We start from the raw sequence: 24,800 nt of genomic DNA on the forward strand, positions 1-24,800 counted from the left end.
GCAGTACTGAGATTGTTGTCACTGCCAGAAATATATTTTGCTGCCCAAAATATATTGATGTTGGTTAAGGGCTATTATAAAAAAACATGGAAATTCATGGGAGGAGTGTGATCCAGTCAGTTTCTCTCTCAGCCAACTTCTTTTCCTTGGCTGGAAGAAGAAGAAAAAGGGAGATAAAAGTGCTATACGGAACCTAAACTCACACACACACACACACACAAATAAATAAGAACTATAGACGCACTTCACAAGGGGAAACCTAAGCACACCACTTAATAGCATGGATAATGTATCTCTCGATGCACTTGGCTAGTTTATTTAACAAGTGCAAATTAACTTCAATTATTCATTATGCTCCTTTGTGCCAACCATTTCTGGCTTAACATATCCTGCAAAAGTGATATGTGTTACTTCTGCAAGTAATATGATCAATCAACATTTTTTCTCAATTAGCACAATTGTCTTATTGTCTTTACAATAACAGTGTTCTTATTCTGGATTACAACCCTTGTATTTTCTATTTCAGTATGTAAAACCCCTTCCTAGGGTGCATAGCATTTGATTGCTTAACTGAATACAAATAGATCATGAGTTTATTGTAATAATGTATGTCTTAATTATTATACCAATGCACAAGCTGCATTTTGTATAAATTGCAACTATAGAGGTTTTCCATGTAAATTTACTTATATTTTTCTACTGTATCTTTAACTGAAACTGAGTTTAACCCAAAAATCACCCAGTAAATGTCTGAGATTACCCACAATGATTAACTGTGGCCTTTTCAGGGGCCCAAGAGATGTCATGCTATTCCATAAATATACCATGTGTTAAATCTGTAATCCTTCTTATAATGCTACTATAATTCCAAGCAATCTAGGCAGCCAGGCCCATTGTGAGAAATACAGAAGGGCCATATATCTATATACATCTATGAAATAGCACACAGTATAATTCCAACAGAGGACAAAGCAGCAGCTGTTGCTGCCACTTCAATGGTGATCAAATTATATTTTTAAAAGAGACATAGAGCTGAAGACACATATTTTGGATTAATACAACAGTCTCTGAGTGCTTAGGAAGAAGCTGCCTCATCATTCTAATAATCAAAATAAAGTGTTTTTCTCATCATCACTTTAACATGGGATCAGAAAATTTTGATTTTCTGATTTTGAAAATTTTGAAAACCACAAGTATGATAAATTTTGGGGGATAATTGCTGGATTCCATTAAAGGAAATATTATTATGCCAACCAAGGAAATAAAAAAATAGCAAAAAGTATAATTGTGCATCACTTTTATAGATCAACTAATCTAATGTGCAGGTGTGAAGTTCTTCCAGAATTCTTCATCAGTCACAATGAAGGTAAATACAGTCAAAGAGAGGTGCTGCAGGTGATGGCTGACATTTAAGCCTATATTCAATTACCACTGTAATTAACCATAGGCATTAAATTCAGGCTGAATTAGGAGCTGAGCTGTTTTGTGATGTATCTAAAACTCTGCCAAGGGATCCTGGAATGACCCACCTTTTAAAAAATAATATAAATTCCAACTGGTATTCTCTTTGTATAAATGAAGACATTTTAAAAAATTCCTAAACTCCGATGAATGGTAGTGGCAAAGAAGCATTTTTTTCTCTCTCTCTCTCTCTCTGGTGAATTTTATCAAGTGTGGTTTCATTTGGTCATGCAACCCCTTCCAAGAGATTTTTGATGAATAAGCAAGTAGCACATCCAAAGGAAATGAAATCTCACCTGCAATTCTTGTGAACTGTAAAGGTAGAGAAAAACTTGTTTAACCTCACTGGGAAGTTCTGTGTAAACATGTGCAATGTGCAATGTGCATATCAATCATATCACAGAACAAGTTGTTGGGCGAACATGAAATAAAGTTTAGCAGTTATCTTAAATTTTAGTAACCTTAGAAACACACACACATACACTTTATATGTAAAGTGTGCATGCACACATGCGCACACATATATAAATACATGGGTGGTTTTCCTTTAATGAAAGTAAAGAATAACACACCTGCTTTAGCTTTTCTTCATTGCAAACTTAGATACTACAGGCTATGCTTAATTACGTCATTCCTAGAAAAAGTCAAAACAAAACGGCAAGATTCAAAGCTGTCCTTGATCCAAAGTGCTCAAAGTCAAATGCAGTTGCACCAACAACAGATCTGCCCTAAAATGTTTACATTGAGTACAAAGAGGGGAAAGAAAATTATATCAACTTTACTTTTTCAGTTCACCTATCCTGGAATGCTCTGTATGTTTGAAGTTAATCAAAGTGAAAGGTATATATGTACGTATTAGCTGTATGACCAGAAAGTTGTGGTTTTCTGTATCTTTTGAAAACAGGAACATTTACCAGCAAAAAAAAAAATGTTTCCACAGAGTTTTTATCACCCTATGAATAATATCAAATGTGAACAAGACATAATTAAATATCTACAGGTGACTTGGCTGAACTTTTAAATAATAAACAAGGTATTTTTCTCATAGTTCAAGAAAGTACTGACTTTGTCTACTTGCATGACATAATCTTGACATGCTGATTTTGCCCCATTGTCCCTCCCACTCAATTTACAGTACTCCAAAACAGTTTAAATACAACTCCCTGCCCAAAATGTTTACTCACCTACAGCACGGGTGTCAAATTCGCGGTGTCATATTGATGTCATATGACATTTTGCGACATTTTTCCCATTCACAGAGCTGGGATGGGCATGGCCTGCGCATGGTGCATCCAGCCCATGGAACACCAGTTTGAACCCCTAGATTCTACAGCAATGTAGATCTGGGGAAACAGCCGCTTTCCTTGATCAGTCTTTATTAAACCTTATACCAGTCATTTGGTTTTAAATTTTATTTCCTATTACCTCTCAGCTTTTGGGATATTTCATTTCTTTTTATCATCTTGTTGATTGTGTTGTATTTCAAGTGAATGGAGAAATGATGAAGCAATGCAGCCATGGACTTTAACACTTCTGTTAAAAGGAAACTCTGGAAGATATTAGAGATCAGGCCAATTGTTTATTCAGTTAAGAGATGTTCTTTCTTCTGGCAAATAGCCAATGAATTGCTAGAGTTAGCCTGTATAAGGAAGTAAAGTGTTCCAACCAAAATTGACAGGCATGTTCAATAATGGGGAAATGGTACTTTAAAACGCAATAGAAAAGCACAACCAGAGGCCATTTCCCTAGTAATTAGAGGATGAATGCAAGGTGACATTATTTTTTTCTGTTTACAGATCATGGTTGCTGGCCTACTTTGGCAATGGTGCAAATGGGTAGTGTGTCCAAACTCCAAGTCACTAACTCTATACAACAGAACTGAAAATCCATTAAAAATTTAAAACTGTGATTAAAAGCTAGGAAAGCGTAGCAAATTTCAACAACAATGCAGTCACTTCAGTATGTCACTCATCTCCTGGAGCCTCTGAGCTTGATAGCATGACCAGATTTCTGAATAGCTGAGCTATTTCTGAGCTTGATAGCATGACCAGACTTCTGAAAAACCAACAGGAATTGAGTCAATCTCACTTTGTGTGGGAAGTGGGAGAGGGTCTTCCATAAGGGGAGCAGAAAAAGTCCACCTCTTGGGTCTTATCAAGTGTAGCCCCCTAGCAGACTGGGCTTATTTATTTATTAAACACAATTTAGATGCTGCCCATCTCAAAGATAGCATAGCATTCCTCTTCTGAGGGATCCGATGTGATGATCCTTACATCACCCATGGATTATATGGCAACTACATGCAACACAGAATTTGCTCAATGAGTATATCTCTATAATTACTCTCCTGGTTTATCACATATCTATATGAATACAACAATCTTCCTGCTGCACAGACACCAGGATTTTGGGTGGAGCAGTCAGGAAGTGGTGCACTTGTCCCCAGTTTCCTTTGTATAATTCTAGTTAATAAAGGAGGTTAAAGACCTAATAATACCAATGATAGTCCAAGTTATGAGGTATAGAACTAGCTTTTGTACCTGCACCTGCATTTTTCCAGTATTTAAATTGAGATGACTAGGCACAAGAAAAGGAATCTCTGAACAACAAGTTCAAGTCATGCTACACCTGTGTTGATCTTGCTTCCTGCAAATTAGATAAATCAAGATAATTTCCTCTCACTATAGAGAGGTGGAGACCTCAACTGGAAACCCTAAAACCATTTGTTATTAAATTTGTTGTTGTTGTTTTAAAGCCCTTAACTCTACAAGGCTATGAGAAAGACGGAGTGCAAATCTAATGGAACAGGCTAATCTCAAGAAAGGTCTATTACATTCAAATTTGTCAGGTTTCATTACTTCCAGTACTTATCCTCAATGACAGTAATTTCCAAGATCATTTTATTATTCACTTTATTCCAATGCTGCACTATTGATGACCCTGTTTCTTCAACAACAAAGATCACATTTTGCTGAACTCATAATTGGCTTGAAATCCTAACAACTGTCACTCCTCCAGTCTAGTTCCAAATGGAAAAATTAGTAGGGTAAACTAATGCAGGTTTAGAAATCTGAAATAGGAACTCATCCTCCAACTTCTCTGTGCCATGCTCCTCACTATGCCAATCTTCAGAGAGAAGGAGCATTAATTTGTGTACTGCTCCATTATAGGGTCAGCTACAGGGCAACAGACTTACTATTCTGAACCTCTATCCTTCTGAGCTAGTCCTTTTATGCTCCATTTGGTAATAGCTGAAGAAGACATGTTTGGTGTCGGATTTTGCTCATGCAAGAGTAGTCACTGAGTTGGTTGGTAGGATTAAACATGATAATTATGAGTTTTGTCAAAAAATCAAAAAGAAAAGCATCAACCCATTCATAAGAAGACATAGATTTGTACAATATAGGAATGCATTCATTTGCCGATACTAATTTGCATATGTTTATTCAAAGTAAATTTTGAAAAAGTATTATTAAAAAGTACTATACGCTAATACATGAAGTCACAGGGAAGATAGCACAGGGAGGATATTTCAGAGCCTTTGGCAAGATAACCTTTATGAGATAACCCAGGAGCAACACACAACACACAGAGAGTAAGACAAAACCAATGGAGGAAAGTATGTTTTACAGTGAGACAGCCAAACTTAAAATAAGGAGGAATTTCTTTACTGTGAGGGCTATTAAGCAATGGAACTGCCTGCCTTGTGAAGTCATAGGGACTCCATCACTGAAAGTTTTCAAGAAAATGTTGGACAGCCATTTGTCTGGGATGGTATGAAGATTCCTGAGCAGGGAATTGGACTAGAAGACCTCCAACCTATTTTCCAATCCAAGCAATTTGATTCTTGGAGAAGGTTATGACTTGAGACAATCTGTTCAATCTGTGCCTGTTCATCCTGGATCGAAAGGGCATGATAACTAAATGAGCTACCTTGAGACTTTTGCTTTCTTTCCAACAATTCTTTATCTAGTTCACTTGTAGTATACAGCCCTTAAAAGACAGTATCCATTTCAATCAGCATGGCCAAATCACTGGGAACAATCAGCTTTATAATCCAAACAAAAGGGTGAAAGAAATTTTAAATTGAGAATGCTTTTCAACAAACAGAGAACGGTCTTTCCCCAAAAAAGTAGGGCACACAATCTCCTGCATATTTACTTATATTAATTGCAGATGCAGGGGTTCCCTTTTAAGGGGGATTAAACTCTTTTCTCTCATGTATTGTATTTTTGCTTAGGCTGGCTTCACTTCAGCAGCAATTTAGTAAACAAACAAAAAAGCCCCATCATGTTCTTAATATACAGCCTGACATTCTCAGTGATTTGTAGCTCTTGAGTTTTGACAAGACCAAGGTTTAAAAAGATATTTTCTTGTGTTCACCACATTAACATTTGGAAATGATTGAAATATCTGCTTTTCTCATAAAATAATGTTTGCATAGTGGTTTTTTCACTCAGGTACTAAACAAAGCATACACACAAACATAAAGTCTGGGTTGTAGGATTAACCTTCACCCTCTTTCTTTAATTGTCTGTGAGAAATTATTTCAGTCATTTATCGGTGATGCAAAATCTGAGAATGTGAGAGTGTTGGACAAAGGAAGAATACCAGAATATATATTCATGTATGTTCAATTGTTTTTGTTATACTGCTTAGATCTAGTAATGTGAGGGTGGATAGTGGATATGCTGTCTCAGAAACATTAATAGTAGAAACAATAATAATAGATCAAGCAGGATATTTTTTCTTAATTTTATTACATTTTTGGAATAAGAATTTGGGGCTCTCATATCTACAATGGCTTTACTTATCTATATGAAATCTTGCAACTTGAAGCTGACAGGCCACCACCTTAAGAAGTTTCTAGTAACCAAAGGCCTTAAATATCCAGGTAAGGTTCAAGAATGTACTGTGATGTCATTAACATGGGTTTCCAAGGACATTTGGATTATAAAATTTCTACTAAATAAACTTCTGGGTCTCAATACGGTAGGGTGGTAGAGCCAGATGTACAGGTAGTCCTCAACTTACAACATTCATTTAGTAGTTGTTTGAAGTTACATCAGTATGGAAAAAAGTGACTTAGAATAGAATAGAATAGAATTCTTTATTGGCCAAGTGTGATTGGACACACAAGAAATTTGTCTTGGTGCAAATACTCTCAGTGTACATAAAAGAAAAGATACATTCGTCAAGAGTCAAGAATCATAAGGTACAACACTTGATGATAGTCATAGGGTTCAATAAGCAATCAAATCATACTAGGAAACAGTCCATATAAATCATAAGGATACAAGTGAAAAAAGTTACAGCCATACAGTCACAAATGGGAGGGGATGGGTGATAAAGGTCACTTATAACTATTGCAGCATCCCCAAGGTCGCACGATCAAAATTTTGACACTTGGCAAGTGATTCCTATTTATGACAGTTGCACTGTCCTGAGGTCATGTGATTACCTTTTGCAACCTTCCAACAAACAATGTCAATGGGGAAGCCAGAGTCCCTTAACATCCATGTTACTCACTGAAGCACTGCAGTGATTCACTTAACAGCCATGGCGAGAAAGGTCATAAAGCGAGGCAAAACTCACATAACACCTGTCTTGCTTAGCAACAGAAGTTTTGGGCTCAACTGTGGTTATAAGTCAAGGACTCTCTGTATTGGGTGGGAGAGTCTAAAAACCAAAATCAGATTTTTCTCTTTCCTTTCTGCAATCCAAAAATATAAGCACACACATCTTTCTTCAGGAGAAATGTTTCCGGAATGACTTCTATAGCTACTTATGTATATATCCCTACTAACATACTAGCACCATTTCCAGGAGACAGGACCAGATAAATTAATTCTACTTTATTGTAAAGCTACATAAATAGAGTCTAGCAAGTCTAATAATATAAATCTCCAGCCGTCTCTTTTACAGCCTGACAAGTTAGGGTAAATCCTTTCTGAGTTTCTTGTTCTGCCTCTTATGTAGCTGCAGGCTCCACCCTCTTACACCCGCTCTTAACTGATCATTTCCTAGGCAGCATACGTCTTTGCTGCTCCCTCCCACATCTCCCAAGGTCATTCATATTCACATTCATATACCATTATCCACATTCATAATATACCTTGGATGTTTTCCTTATTTTGACACTTGGTACCCCTACAGTATTGCCTTCTACAGAAGCAGTGCTAAAGTGACACCTAGTGACAGAAAAGAAGCATGGACACAGCAGCTGCAGTAACCCCAACAAGGAAGGGAGGAACCTACAGGTCTGATTCTCAAGAGGCTGACCTGCACTAGCAACCCTGCTTCATTTGAGGGAACACAAAGTCAGCCTGCTCTACTAGTCACATGAATTATCCCTCAGAAAGTATTTTATTTTGCTTCTCTTTGAATCAACTCTTGTCTCTCACCTTAAGGTGTTTCTGCATATAACCATACAAATGGCTTTCCTGTGGCCTCCATAGAATCATAGGGTTGGAAAGGACCTGGAAGGTCTTTAAACAGATTGTACAAGTAAGCACCGTAAACCAATTTAAGAGACTAAATCAAAATAAAACGTTCTATAAATATTTTGTAAAGCACCCAAAATTGAGGCTCATTTGTTATCAGATGCTGAGCAATCTGTTAAATTGGCTTTCACGCTCACCATACATAGCACGGAAGTTCATTTTTTACTCTGGAATGATGCAAGCTTAGGCTATCTAAGCAACTCTCAAAAATTCAAATTATAAATACCTTTTGAACAGTCCAACTTTCTAAAGAAAACGGTAGAAGCATAATAACTTTTAATATATAAATAGTCATAGCTTGTTATAATATGGTCACTAGGAAAGTTCAATAAATACTTGGATGCTGTACTGGAATAGACTAGATAGGGAAACAGTTGTTCTTAGTCAGTTTATTAGATGGGATTGGACATTTCCAATAAAAATGGAAATTATTTTATCTGCTCCATGGTTCTTTTGGGAAAACCCACATATGGTATTGATCACCATATGCTTTCACTCAAGGCAGAAGAAACAATCAAATACTATGCATGAGGTTACCATTCAATGGGCACAAATTTATTTAATTGGCATTGTCTTAAGAAATGCTTAGCAGCTCATTGATGGTCTAAATGTGTAATCCTATGGACATCCATTCAGAAGTGAGTCATATTATGTCTAATAGAAGTTACTCTGATGTAAATGGCTATACATATGGGGTTTTATTGACAAGTAGTGATGTAGTCAAACAATGAGATTAATATGCTTCAGTGGTTTTTTCCCAATTTGACAAACACCTTATTCAGTGAAAACCTTGATATACCACCGAAAGGTGACTGTATAGCCAGAGTTCTAAGTAGCTTCTGAAGTGTGAGAATATATACTTAGTCTCCTTTCACTTTATCCGCACAACAGCAACTTCTTGACTTGTCTCATAATGACCAGTCTAAGGTCATCCATCCCAAAATTTTTACTATATTACTACATCAGACCATATTATCAGCTAATTCAAATAACATCCGTGAAAAAAGGGATTACAGAGGCTTAGATGTATGTGCGCATTCAATTAACATAGGAAATAGACTCTGATTTTTTTTTAAAAAGACTGTTTATCAAGTTTCCCATGAGCATACAACTCTATTCATGAAAGCCTTTCACAGGCTATGATTAATGTACATGAGTGAGGGGATGAGGTAAGGGATAGACCCATTGATGTGAATCCCATATGTTTGCGCCATTTAGAAACTAAATATATGATGCATGTGTATAGTTTGAATAGTTACATAACCATATGGGGACTATACAATAAGAACACACAGTAAGCAATTGTTCTTAACTGCATACTGGAAAATATGTAAACATGTAACATTTTCTTTCTCAGAAATCAATAATGTGCTACAGAATAAAGTAATAGTTCTGCTATCATTGGGAAGTGTTGGTCCACAAGTTATCATACACCATTTCGTCTTTCCACCTCCCTAAAGCCCTACCATTCTGAGCAGCCTATCTTGCCGTATTCTATGATGCTTCCTTTATTCTAAGACAAGGAATTGTTCCTTAACTGGATGCTGGATACATTGATTGGGAAGACATCTGGAGGCCATCAAGTCATTGGAAGGCTGAATGTCTGACTGAAATTGTCTCATAACAAGCTCTCATCAAGCATCATATTGATAAGTAGGACAGAAAATAGAAGCCAAGTTGTGTTAGTTTCTCATCAGACAGTATTATGGTTAGTCTTAGCCTTAGTCCTGTACAGGACAAGTTGATCTACTGAGCATGGGAAAGAGCCCATTCATCATTGGTTTAGTAGGCTGCTTTGCTTGGAATTTGCTTGTGACTCTTCAACTATCTGAATGCAATCTGAATATTCCTGGTATGGTTGTATGCACTTGTATCTCTGCTTGATGTCAGCTCTTCAGTAAAATTAATAGGCATATCAACCTATTCACTTCTCTGCAAGGAATTGAAAGAATTCCACAGAAATAAAATGGCAGAGCAAAAAAATAATTTTTCACTTTTTCTTCCCAAAGATTCGAAAACCCAAGCATGTTTTTAATTCAGTGGCAACTACAAAAACTACTCCAATATAACATTAGATCAGTTCTGAAGATCCTTCTTCTATAAGAAGCAAAATATTTTCAAAGAAAAAACCAGGAAAGTCCAGTTGCCTTTTGGAAAAAGCACTTTTGGGTTAGACCTTGAAAGGCCAATACTAACTCTCTCCCCATGTGCAATGAGCATAAAATCTGAATGTCTGTTGCAATACAATTATATTGGTACATGGATGCATGCACACAATATAGATAGAATTGCAGTGAAGTGGATTTTCAAGCAATTTGCTGTTTTGTCTGTGATGTATTTCTATGTAGCATCACATATGTATTTCTGTGTAGCATCACATAATCTTGGCTGATCTTTAACAAGACCAGGAAGCTGACTTGGTTAGAAATTCCAGGAAATTTTAAGGTTGAATATAAAGTACTTAAAAATAATCTGTGAAGAAAGCCAAGTCAACCAAGCCATTTCTGAATGGTTGCTGAGAAAAATAAATGTATTTATTTTTATGTATTTATTAAATTTTATGCCATCCATCTCACCAATAATAAGGTGACTCTGGATGGCATAAAATAGATACGTTCATGAGATTTTTCATGATATTTTTTTCTGGGTGGTACATTTTTCTTTGATTATGTATATTTTCATATTATATTTTAGCCAATCTTTTTATTTAATATTTGCTATTTTTTTTAAAAAAAACTTAGTTTAAAGCAGAAAAGGCCTATACAAAGCTTATAAAAAGAAGGCTCAGAATCTCTTAGAATCTGCTTACACTACTTCAAATATTGCCTTATTTCCAGGACCATGATGGTTTGCTGTTATCAATCTTTGCAATGAGAACAGAGAAACCACTGAAGCTTCAGTAATATAGCCATGGAAGAGGGCAATAATTTATCATCGCTGTAGTAGTTCAGTCCCAGATGAACCATTTGCTAATTTATTTCCATATGTAACTAGCAGACAGATTAATCAGGCATTCTGCTCTAAAACCTGGATAGTAGTTTACCCTTTTATCAGACAAGAGGAGCAGAAGGCTATACAACAAAACAACAATTCCAATTGAAAGGTATTTTGTCAAGTTTAACGTTTGCTTAAAATAAACGATTTTAGAAAAAAAGCGTGAAGCAAAACCAAACCTCGAAATAAATATTTTAACTATAATTGCGGAAGACCAAACCAAATTATTTAGAGGATGAGCTACGGTATAACAGTTCCTAATTTTAGTGCCTGAGTCCACTTCTTTGTTATCCAGTATAGCAGCTAGATTAATTATAGAAATGTCAGCATTTGATCACTAGGAATATTATTGTGATTATCCTGTCATTGTTTCTGCTAGTAGGTTTTCAGATTATGGTTGTATGGCTATTGTTAATTTTAATTCAGAAGCTGCATTACTGATACAGACAATCAAGTCTCACATAATTAAACATATTTAGTCTATGTGATTTATTCAAAGTGTGGTATTTTCCAGTGGAGAAAGAGCAGGCTGCTTCATGGGAATATCATTGCCTATAAAAGGAAATATTATTTTAGCACCAATAGTGGTGCTAAAGAGGGCAGACCATGTCCCAAGGATAACTTTTGTTTTTATTTTATTTGTTTGTATGCTGCCTTTATTATTTTCACAAATATCTCAAGATAGATATTATTATTTACAGTATATTTTATACTGTACAAAGACTCAGGATTATTAGATGTTTTATGATAAAGCAAACCATTTGTCTATCCAGCCAGAGGTGTCTGTGCAAACTGGAAGATACTATTTCCCAGTATTCATCTATTCAGCTAATGAAACTAGAAAAAGTACTGGGAACACTTTGCATGTGACATATGTGCTTATTACATACGTAATAATAACAGTGATAACACAATAATGGTGCAAATAAAAATACAAAAATTAAATTGTTAAACCGGTATTACGGATGGATTTCTAATGTTCATTGATAATCTGGATTATATAGACTGCTACTAATTGCATCTGCTCCCATCCTGCTTTAGTCCTTTAAGCAAAAGATTAAAATCAAATGAGGTCAAACAGCTGAAAAGTAGTGTGTTGAGTCAGTTAGAGTAAAAAAAAAAAAGGCTCAGCTGAGGTCCAACGGTCTGGGCCCATGAATATTTTGCATCCATAAATGGTTGTTTGCAGGGATGGGATTCTAATTTTTTAACAACCGTTTCTGTGGGTGTGGCTTAGTTGGTGGGCGTAGCTTGGTGGTCATGTGACTGGCTGGGCATGGCCAACTCAATATCACTCACATCGAGGCGCACATCTCCTCGCCTGGCCTCATGACTGTGGGGATGCTGCAGCAGTCCTAAGTGTGAAAATGGTCATAAGTCACTTTTTTCACTGCCATTGTAACTTTGAATGGTCACTCCACACAAGCAAAGTACCAGCAAAGGTGGGGAAAATAACTCCAGAGAAGTTCCAGAGACAGGAATTCTAGTCCTGCCAAGAATGTAATAAGGGTTAATGGAAAAGCAGTTTCTGTAAGCAACACCAGAATGTTTCCTTCCTGCCTTCCTTACAGGATTTGGCCAGTAACTTCTTCTAACAACCGGTTCTCCAAACTGCTTAGAATGTTAACGACCGGTTCTAGCGAATAGGTGCGAACTGGTAGAATCCACCCCTGGTTGTTTGAATGTCCTGTGTATTTACAAATTTCTTGCTGGCTATATTATTCCATGCAATTTTTCCATAAGTGATTCTGTAGATAGATGGTACACAAGAAATAAACCTCAGATCATATGATAATTGCCACTTGTTACACAAGTAAATCATTCTACTGTCATATATCTCTGAAGGGAAAAAATACTTTTAGACAACTTATATGTGGTCCTTCACAATTATATTTCTCAGAAATTCCAGCTGGCATGGTCAGTGGTCAGACCAGTGGTGGTATTCTACCGGTTCGGCTGAACTGGTAGCTCCAAGGATCACCCGTGAGCAAACTGGTTCACTACAACAATCAGCTGCTGGGCCCACCCACCCACCCCGACTTTATACTAATCTTTATTTCCTGGTTTTGAAGCTCAGCTACTTCGTGTGGCACAGTGGATTGCCGCGCATCAGCTGTTGAAGCCATAGGGAGAGTGCAGGATTGCAGAAGAAGGTCAGTAGCAAACCCTCTGTGCATGTGCAAAGCGCGCCCACCAAGTCATGCCCACAGAATCGGTGGTAAAACAAATGTGAATCCCGCCACTGGGTCAGACAGGTTGAATATCGAAGTTCCAAAGGGCCATCATTTGTACTCCTTTCCCCCCTAAAGTATTCTGTTGGTTGATGTAGATGGATAGTTAACGAGAACATGTAAGCATGGGTCAAAAATACAGGCAATGATAAAGACTGAATTCAGGAACAACCCAAGAAAAAAGTTTCAAGATTTCCCTGAGAGAACATCCTGGTCTTTAAAACTCATGAAAGGTAAAAGAGCTGGCCATCCAGATCTCCAAGGAAATGATGTTTCATAGGGAAATTGCTGTAACAGATTCATTGAATAGTCCTCACTGTCTTCTGCAACTATTCATCTGCCCCTTCTTACCCAGGGTGGCTTGGGTCATCTTAAAAAGCTCTCCACAGACACATTATGGACAGAAAAATAACTGCATTTTGTCAGTCTTATTGTCACAAGATAACACCTAAGAAAGGATCTTACATGTGCTTGGTCTCTTTGTTCTTTGTTTTCTTTTTGTGGTACCTTTGGTATCTTTTATATTGTTTTATCAACCAGAATTCATCTGAAAATTAGGGAGTTCTCCCTGATTCATATGCTTAGAGACTCCACTCAGATGCAATCTGATCCAAAGCTTCCATTGCTCTCTCCTTCAAAATAGCAACTAAGGCCTTGATCAACCTTTATACCAGAACCTCAAAAAACAACCTACCTGCCAATAGAGAACTATTAATACAGCGCCATCTCTTTTCCATCTATTCCAGAAGTAAATTCTATAGATATGGCTCTGAAATAGGATAATGCAGTGATGATGTGGCAAATGTTCAACAATTTCTTGACAGATGATGTGGACAGTAGACATAGAAGGTCAAAAGTTCAAAACTGTTTTAGCAGAATTTAAAGGCCCAGTTAGAGAACAATTGAGAAAATAAGGAAGATAACCTTGGTAGAGATAGGCCAAATCTGTTACCAAAGTAACAAGGATCAAAACATAGTTTAAACCCAGACAAACAGAAAGCATGCAGAAATGGCTTAGTTAGACACCTCTCTAATTCACATGGGTATAAGAAGGGGAAGAGGTACAGCATAATACAACTTGCAAAATTTTATCATTATAGTCACTCTCAATAAAAGTAGTTTTAGCTTTTCTTTGGAAGTGATTCCTGATCTGGTAGCTGGTGGGCCTGAAATCAATTAACTTTTAACTCAGGATAGGGAATTTGTTACTGAATTCATTTACTGGTAAAAATTGCTAGGGATACTAGAAGTTGTTCCCCATGTCTGCAGTGTAATGCCTCTACAAAAAATATATTTTAAATTCCCTTCTGCAACGGTTAAGCAGAAATTAAGTCTTTAGAAAGTGGGATGCTCATTCTTTAATTAAAACAACATTCTGAAATTGCAATATTTGTTTCAAATATTTGGACTGATGTTTTCAAGGGCTATTTCAAGATTAAATAAATAACACATATATATCATTATGTTTTAATAAATCTCTTGTTATAGGTAATTAAAATATAAAAAAATGTTTGTGTTGGGTATATTATGTTTGTTTCTCAAATTTGCTTGAGTTTCATTAATGAGATGTAATAATCTTTCAACAAAAAGTTTTCATCCATATATACCTTTTTTTTGAAATTGCCATATTTGGCAATGATTCTGATTCTTACATTCTAAATTTGTCTCAGCAAGTCCATAAAATTGGGTTGAATCAAAGGCTGATTGGACAAGGGGCATCCTTATCCACTGGCAAGATGAATTCTCCAACAACCACCCCATGAATGCTATAAATTAGTTCTTGAGATTTGGGAGAGTTCAAAATGGATTTGGTGGGTGTCATACTCATACTGAATTGAGTGTAACTTACTGAAAAGGACCTAGGCTGAATGACTAGGTAATGAATAGGTAATTCATAGCCTGCACCGATTACGCTTCATACTGAATACAGTATTAACTCTGTGCTAAAGTATCCCATAGTGTGCGAAATTGTCATTAAAAGTCTTATAAAAGAAAAATAGTCCTAAAATATCTGAAATTAATATGGAAAATGGCACTAAATTTGTTTCAACATGGTTTGTTCTCTTTCAGATATGTGAAATATATTCTTACAATTATTACAATAGGAAAAGATTGAAAGAAATGTGTGTGTGAATCTGCATAAAACACTAAATATTATATATAGTATTTTGTGATTACAATAATATTTGAAGCCTGAATATAATCAAAGCATAAAATATTCAGATGTGTAGATGGCAAGCAAGTAACAATAAAAGTGATAAATGAAATTATTCAGGCATCGGTGTATTTTTTTCTTGTTCACTTCCTTATAAAGGATGCATCTACCCCACAATTTATATTTAAATAATGGACTGCCATCTAATGTAAGGCAAGTGTCATGCCCTTGTTGGATTCCCATTCTGAGGGGGAGATTGAGCAGCTGACAGGGATGGGAGTGTGGATTCGGTGGCTATGGAAGAAACGGGGGAAGGGTACAGTCCGGCTGGGCATTCAGAGGAAGACCCAGGGCCATCCCCTCTTCATCCTAGGGCATGCAGGGAGGAATGGAGAAGGGAGCAACATGGCTTATGGGAGAGGAAAGGGCCCTGATCCCCTTCATGGGCTGCAGCTGGGAAGGCTGTTTAAAAGGACAAACTGCACATGGCAAAGTTGCTGGAAGCAAAGCATGCATTATCTTTGTCGAGACTTATCTGGGTTTTGGCGTCCTCCCAGCTGTGGGTGCTGCGTTATCTTTTCGAAGTCTTCAATTTATCATCCTGGCCTGTTGTGTTAATTACTTCAGCGTGGTTTGTGTTGGTTTTTTTTATTTCTAATTATCTTTACTTTGGGTTTGGACTGCATTTCTTCCCTTCATAGACTGTTTTTTGGAAGAGTTTAATTTCCAGCCGAGGATAACTGGACATTGGGGGCCATGTTGGAGGCATTAAAGGAAAATTATCGACTTTGGTGACTTTGTTATTTTTGTGCCATGCCCTGGGTCATCACAGCAAACTATTAGGCTTGTCAACAGAAAAACAAGCAATGACTACTGTTGTAGTTGAGCAATGAGAGGCTAGACCAGGGCTTGGGTGCAACAAGACTTTATTGGAACAATAAAGGACTGAACGTGTTAGCCCTGCCTGGAGCAGGCTTCCAGCGATCAGCGGCTGGCCAGACCCTGCAGCTGGCTTTTATAGCCGGCTGTCGAGGGAGGCCAGCCAATGAGGGGCAGCAAACGCCCCCGCAGCATGAACGGACCTGGGTGGGGACTTTGGCAAGTTCCAGGGACATAACACCCCTTCCCCCCAGATGCGAACACGCATAGTCACTTAAATAAGCGGGCAGTCTGTGCTGGCGCCCCGAGCGTCGTAACTCCGGTGAGTTACCAAGTGTCTCAGAGTCCGGGGAACCCGGTGGGGTTGGCGATGGGGTGCAGCCTCGTTCTGGAGTATGCACGGGCACCGGTGTGGCGCTTCTGGAAGGCGAAGTTGTGGTCCCGTCTTACTGGTGCCGGTGGCGGACCCATCGGGCAGTCCCGGTCTACTGCCAACTCTCCTGGTCCGGGTGGAGGTAGTGCAGTGGCCCTGGCATGGTCTTCGATGGGAGCTTGGTGTGGCACCTGGGGGTCGACCTGAGCCCACGATCCGACACTGGTGAAGGTACCCTGTCGCTTCCTTAGCTGATCCAGGTGTCTTCTCCAGATGCAGCCGTCTTCCAGCTGGACTCGGTACGACTGGGGGCCGGTGATGGCTACTATCACTCCTGGAATCCACAGTGGGTCTCCTGCGTAGTTCCTCACAAATACATGTTCCTGCAAGACAAAATCTCTGACCCCCGTCATTGAAGCGAGGGGGGTGTCAGGACAATAGTGAGGGTGGAGCCTATCCAACACAGTTCTTAGGCGCCTACCCATTAGAAGTTCTGCAGGGGATTTGTTGGTGACCATGCAAGGGGTCGAGTGTTGGCTCAGCAAGAAACGGGAGAGTCTGTGATGCCAATCTTCTTTGCTGAATCTGGCTAGTGCTTCTTTTGTGGATCTAACGGCTCGTTCTGCCAATCCGTTGCTGGCAGGATGGAAGGGGACCGTGAAGATATGTCGGATGCCAAGATTTGTGGCAAAACGGCTAAATTCTGTTGAGGTGAACTGGGGGCCGTTATCTGAAACAATGGTGTCTGGTAACCCGTGTGTTACGAATAGGCGAGTTAGAGCCTTGGTAACTGCTAGCGTGGTGGTTGCGGATAGTTGGGCCACATCGATCCATTTTGAGTATGAATCTACGACCACCAAGAAGGTCTTGCCGTGTATAGGACCTGCTAAGTCAATGTGTAGCCTTGACCAAGGTGCGTTGGCGCTCTCCCACTTTGTGGGGGTGGTGACTGGAGGGGATGGTCTGGATTCCTGGCAGGGTTGGCATGAGCTTACCCACTTGACGATGTCGTCATCCAGGCCCGGCCACCAGACGTAGCTTCGTGCCAACGCCTTCATCCGGACGATGCCCGGGTGACCCTCGTGTAGTGCCTCTAAGACTGGAGTGCGAAGTGAGGCCGGAATAACCACCCGGGTGCCCCACAACAGGCAGCCCTGTATGCTCGACAGCTCCTGTTGACGGGTCTTAAAAGGTGTGAATTCGGCTGAAAGGTTTGAGCCCGGCCACCCCCTCCTCACCCAGTCCAGTACCTGGGCGATGGTTTTGTCCGTCTTGGATTTGGTGGCAATGTCGAGAGCGGTGACAGGGAGGTCGAGCTCGGTGACATCGAAGATGGCGTGGACCGGGGCCGGGTCTTCTGCTGGAGCTGGCAGAGGGCAGCGGCTGAGGGCGTCTGCGTGACTTAACGTTTTTCCTGGGCGGTGGATGAGCGTGTACGAATAAGCCGCCAGGAACAAGGTCCACCTCGTCATTCTGGGGGACAACACTTGGGGAGTCTGCTTGTCCCCGGAAAGAAGACCCAGGAGAGGCTTGTGGTCCGTGATTAGCTCAAAGTTGTGGCCAAACAGGAATTCATGAAATTTCTTAACGGCGGCCACTGCGGCTAAAGCCTCTTTGTCGATCTGACTATAGTTACGCTCTGTTGCTGAGAGCGTTCTGGAAAAGAAGGCAATCGGTGCCTCAGAGCCGTTGGGTAGTCTATGGCTTAATACGGCGCCAATCCCAAAAGGGGAAGCATCGGCGGCTAGTACCAGTGGAAGGTGTGGGTCAAATTGAATAAGGACCGCATCAGATGTGAGCAGTGTTTTGACTGCGCAAAAAGCGGTGTCTTCCTTGTGTTCCCAGTGCCAAGGTGCTTTTTTATCTAAGAGCCTGTGTAGAGGCTCTGCTACTGATGCTTTGTGAGGTAGAAATGATGCATAAAAGTTCAATAATCCCAAAAAGGCTTGTAGCTCGGCTTTAGTGGTTGGCGTGGGTGCCTCATGAATTGCCTTGACCTTGGACTCTAGGGGGTGGATGCCTGAGGCGTCAATCTTATAGCCCAGAAAGTCCACCTGTCTAGTGGCAATGGCACATTTTTCCTTTTTTAATTTGAGGCCATGCTGTCTGAACCTGTCTAACACTGCTCTGACTCTCTGGAAGAGTTGGGGTCTGTCCCTGGCAGAGACCAATATGTTGTCGAAGTATGGTACTACGCCAGGGAGGCCCTGTAGTATACGCTCCATGAGGGATTGGAAAATGCCCGGGGCAACACTTACGCCAAACTGGAGACGCTTGCACCGGAAGGCACCCCTGTGGGTCACAATGGTCTGCAGTTCGGCCGTTTGGTTGTCAACGGGGAACTGCTGATACGCTTGTGACATGTCCAATTTGGCAAAAATGTTGCCAGGCTCAAAGGTATGCAGTAAATGTTGAATGACCGGGACAGGGTACGCGCTAACTTGTAGAAAGCGGTTGATTGTTGTTTTGTAATCAGAACAAATTCTCAGACTGCCATCCTTTTTGAGGGGTGTGACAATTGGCGTCTCCCATTTGGCGAAGTCTGTTGGCTCGATGACCCCTTGCTTTAATAATTTATCGAGCTCTGCGTCCAGTTTAGGCCGAATGGCGAATGGGACTCTACGCGGTTTCAGTCGAACTGGAACCGCTTGGGGGTCAACTGCAAATGAGATGGGGGTCCCCTTATAGCACCCCAACTCATTGCTGAATACGTCTGAGTAGTCAGTGAATAAGGAGTCAGTGTCAGAAGCTGAGACAGCATGGACTCCTGTTAACCCTAGGCCGAGGTAGGGGAACCAATCAAGCCCCAGAAGACTGGGGAGGTTGCCGTTAACTACCACTAGAGGCAGGTGGCCTTTAAAAGCTTTAAAATTAACAAGGAACTTGCCTTTGCCGAGTACTGGAATGTCTTTTCCCTGGTAATCCCTCAAGGAGATCTGGCACTTCTGGAGCTGGTTTCTGGATAGTCTGGGCTGGATTTTCTTGAGGGTGCTCCAAGAGATGATTGAGAGCGCTGACCCTGTGTCAACCTCCATACGACAAGGTTTACCTTCTAATAGAACGGAAAGTGTTATTTTACTAATAGAGTGACAGGTGTGGTTAGCCTGGTAGCAAGTGTGACAATTGAGTACTTGCCTTTGAGACCCCGAATGGGAAAAGGAAGGAACCTTTTGTGCTGAGTTGTGCGCGGCCTGGCAGACTCTAGCGATGTGGCCTTTTTTGTGGCACTGGTTACAGATGGCACCCTTGAATTTGCACGTGGCTCTCGAGTGGGGTCCTCCATAGGATAAGCATAGGATGATGTGTTTGGGTGCGCTGTTGGTTTCTAGCCTGGCTCCTGCCTGTGGTTGTTTGGCATGGGTGAGGCGGTGGATGTCTGTTTGTTTGTTAGGGTCGTCTTCGTTGACTACCTCTTCTGAATGAATGGTGGCGCAGCTTTGTTTGGGAACGGGGCCTTGAATCTCAGTGGCGGACTGGGTTGCCAGCTCTGCTGCCAAGGCTTCCTCGACGGCCTGGGATAGGTTGAGGTCCTTCTTGGCGAGTAGTCACCTCTGGAGGTGAAGGTCTTTGACCCCACAGACGAGCTGGTCGAGGAGCATGTCATCAAGATAGTTCCCGAACCCGCAGTGGAGGGTTGCAGTCCTCAAGGCGGCCATATACTGATTGACGGTTTCCTTTTCTGCTTGCTTCCTCATCCGGAAGGTGAAACGCCTCGCGATTTGTGAGGGCCTGGGGGAGTAATGGTTGGTGAGAATTTCTAGCAACTCTGGCCAGGGGACATTTTTTAACTCACGTGGAGCGACGAGTGCTGTGGCCGTATCAGAAACGATGGCTCCGCAATAGCTGAGGAAGAATGACTTTTTTCTGTGCTCCCCAGCATCAGCCAGACCGATAGCGTCGATGTAGTGGTTAAAACGATTCTTGTATGACTCCCATTTTTCTTCTTCCGGTTTGAACGGTGGGAAGGCTGGGTTGGAGTTCATGATGAGGACTCCTGCGTGATATGCTGTTGAGAAATCTCTCTGGGACACAAATGGCACTTGTGCTCTTGTTAGTCTAGTGACTTCAGCTCTGGAGACGCTTCATAGACCTCTCTGTTCTCTCTCTGGGCTACAATTGGGCTGAGCTGCAACGACTGTTGGCAGCGTTTTGAAATTCGCGCTCCTGGAGAGCGTAGGTGGTGCTGGCTTGCCGCCTCTGATAGCGCTTTGAAAATCGCGCCTGTGTGAGTGTCAGTAGCTCGGAATAACAGCACCGCGCTGTATTCCGGCTAGAAATCCAAACGACAGCTGTTTGAATTTCGCGCTCTTTTTGTGCTGAGCGGCTGCGGCTCGCAGCGCTTCACTTTCCTCTGTAGCTTGCTAACAAGCGGCTACAGATGCTATTACTTTCGCTCTTGCTGACCGAGCTCTCTGGCGGCGCGGCTGCGGCTCAGCGGTTATTTTAGTGATTTCAGCTGTTGTGAATTGCCTCTGGTAGCCATCCCATCCTCGTCGCCAGTGTTGTAGTTGAGCAATGAGAGGCTAGACCAGGGCTTGGGTGCAACAAGACTTTATTGGAACAATAAAGGACTGAACGTGTTAGCCCTGCCTGGAGCAGGCTTCCAGCGATCAGCGGCTGGCCGGACCCTGCAGCTGGCTTTTATAGCCGGCTGTCGAGGGAGGCCAGCCAATGAGGGGCAGCAAACGCCCCCGCAGCATGAACGGACCTGGGTGGGGACTTTGGCAAGTTCCAGGGACATAACAACTACATCAATTATTTAAATAAATAGTAGAGTTGAACTGTTTTTTCTTTGTAGAGTCCACCCCAGGATTGAAAATACACAAAATAAGAAACTGGACTACAATTTTGAACAGGCAGAAGGCAATTATCTTAGAACAGATCTGGGCATTTTAAGGACTCCAGGCCACATCTGGCTCTTCGTCATGTCCCTGTCGGAATCTGATTCAGAGGAGGAGGCCGAGCAGCTGACACGGAGTGGGAATGTGGCTCCATTGGCTGTGGAAGAAACTGGGGAAAGGCAAAGTCCAGCTGGGCAGAGCAGAAGAGAGGTAGAGCAAGGCAGAGGGAATTCAGAGGAAGATCCAGGCCCATCCCCTCTTCATCCTAGGGCACACAGGGAGGAACCGAGAAGGGAGTAACATGAGTTGTATGGCTTATGGGGTAGGAAAAGGCCCTGATTCCCTTCATTAGCTGCAGCGGGGAACACAGTGTTTAGAAAGGGAGATTGCGCACAGCAACTTGTTGAAAGAAAATTGTAAGTTATCCTGTATTGTTGAGGCTTATCTGGGTTCCCAGTATCTTCCCAACTGTGTGTTTTGTTGGCCTTTGAAGTCTGCAATTCTTTATCCTGCCCTGTTCAGTTAAGTGCTGCAGCATGGTTTTTGTGGATTTTTATTTACAGTTTATATGTACTTTGTTTTCGGACTGAATTTCCTCCACTTAAAGACTGTTTTTTGGGAGAGTTTTTCTTCCAGCCGAAGATAACTGGATATTGGGGGCAAAGTTGTATTAAAGGGACTTTTCTTACTTATGTGACTGTGTTGCCTTTGTGCCACACCCCTGGTCATCACACCCTTTTTCTGTCCCTGTCTGGTCTATGTGAGGTCAATCAGAAATTAAAAATCAAATGAAAAAATACAAAATGTATTTTTTAAAAAGAAATTAAAGATCAAATAAGTGTATACCATGCATGCAATGAAACTGCATTGCTTTCATTTTGAAAGCAACTGCTATTTTTTTTCAATTTATGTATGTGCGTACATGTGTGCCTGAACACTTTCATAGCCCTGTTGCTTCAACCTTCCACAGCAATCCCCATTTTTCATGTGGTCCCTTGGAAAAATTAATTGACCACCCCTGTCTTAGAATATATATGTCAGCATTCCAATGCAATTCAGAACTCTGAGGCAAAGTCCATCAAAGTAAGAATTTATTAGAGAAGTCATGTTGGCACACCTGGGGAAACCCCAAATCTGAATTCCCGTGTTTTTCCCCCATACACACTAAACGCACACCCTGCCCCATTTAGTGACTTTCACATCACATGGCCCAATCAATCTCCTGTTTCAGCTGCCGCCAGATTTTCATCACTCCCCTTCAGGTGCCAGCAGCTTGTCCTTGATTCCAAGGTGGTATTCAGCAGGTTCTGACCAGAACCGGTAGTGGAAATTTTGAGTAGTTCAGAGAACCAGCAAATACCACCTCTGACTGGAGATTTTACAGTATCCTTCCCCTGCCACACCCACCCAAGCCATGCCCACAGAACTGGTAGTAAAAAAAAATTGAATCCCACCACTGCCTTGATCTGTGAAAGAATGTTGTTATGGCTAAACTCCCTTTGCTATTCTCCCATTCCCACAGCTTGCCTATTCCCCCACTATAGCAGCCCTAAAAATCTGTCCCAAGATGGATCCAGGCCTGTCAATATGGTTAACACAAGTCATTTACATAATGCGAACATAATGCAAATAGCTGCAATAAACACAGAACACAAGGCTTAAATCCAAAACAAAACAGACAACATGTTAAACTTTCAGGCAATATGTAAAGTTTAATCATTTCAGGTTCCATATACAATATCAAATTTTCTCATTGGTGGAGTTAACAAAGCAGAGTTTATTCCAGAGCCACAGAATAAAACCACAGCTTTTAAAGGATCTTTCAAAAAAATGGATGCATCATCTCTGGAGGAGTACTATAGATCAGAATGTCACGCTTCTCACAGGGAATGTTTTGTATAAAGAAGATAAAGTTATAAGCAGTGCTTATAGTAGACAATGAGTATGTAAGTAAGCAAGACAGACAATAGTAGCTGCTGATTCAGTCGAAATAGTTAAACACATCCTCCATAGTGCTTCAAAAGAGAAAAGGTGCTTGAAAGTAAAAATTATTTGATTTATTGGAAACTTTTCTTAACAATGCTGAGGGTAGCATTTAACTTGCATCCCAAAGAACAGAGACAGAATATGTTTAAAGTTAGGTTTAAGTTTTTTTTTTAATAAATTGCTTCTTATTGCTATAACCTAACTTGTTTGCACCCATCCTATGTCACCTTGATAGTTTTCAATCAGTATTAAAGAATCTTAAATGTAGAGTCTATCATTTGCACCTCTATAACTATCTGGTTTGGTTCTGTAACTCATCAGGACAGACACAGACTTCAGAGGATACTTAGGACTGCAGAAAAAACAATTACTACCAACCTGCCTTCAATCAAGGACCTGTATACTGCACAAGTCAAAAAGAGGGCTGCGAAAATATTTATAGATGCCTCACATCCCGGACTTAAACTGTTTCAACTCCTTCCCTCAAAACAACGCTATAGAGCACTGCACACCAGAACAACTATACACAAGAACAGTTTCTTCCCAAAAGCCATCACTCTGCTAAACAAATAATTCCATCAACACTGTTCAACTATTACAAACTATTACTACTATTACTGTTAATCTTCTCATTACTCCTTATCACCCATCCCCCCACTTGTGACTCTATGACTGTAACTTTGTTGCTTGTATCCTTACAATTTATATTGACTGTTTCCTAGTATGACTTGATTGCTTATTGTACCCTATGACTATCATTAAGTGTTGTACCTTATGATTCTTGACTCTTGATGAATGTATCTCTTCTTTTATGTATACTGAGAGTATTTGCACCAAGACTAATGCCTTGTGTGTCCAATCACACTTGGTCAATAAAGAACTCTATTCTATTCTATTCTATTCTATTCTATTCTATTCTATTCTATTCTATTCTATTCTATTCTGTTCTGTTCTATTCTAGAATTAGTAGTTATCATAGGCTAGTACAGGAATTGCTGGCATATGGTAGAACACATGATTATAACATAGACCTGAACAGGTGCAATTTATTCAAAAGGAAGAGAATAAAAAGAAAAGAAGGGGATGTTGCACCATATATAAATAAAGTACATACATGCCAGTAAGTGGGATTCAAATTTTTTTTACTAGTGGTTCTGTGGGCATGGCTTGGTGGGCGTGGCAGGGTTAAAATACTGTAAAATCTCCAGTCAGAGGTGGTATCTGCCGGTTCAAAATTTCCGCTACCAGTTCTCTAGAATACTGCTGAATACCATCTCTGATACATGTGCAGAAATTCATGAACTGGAGCATAAAAATCCTGTTGAAAGTATTTTATTTAAAAATAAAAATGATATTGTTGTGGGAGTTTAATATTGA

Source organism: Pseudonaja textilis, chromosome 1, assembly GCF_049901715.1.
Source record: "Pseudonaja textilis isolate UNSWEBS1 chromosome 1, rPseTex1.2, whole genome shotgun sequence".
Classification (NCBI taxonomy): domain Eukaryota; kingdom Metazoa; phylum Chordata; class Lepidosauria; order Squamata; family Elapidae; genus Pseudonaja; species Pseudonaja textilis.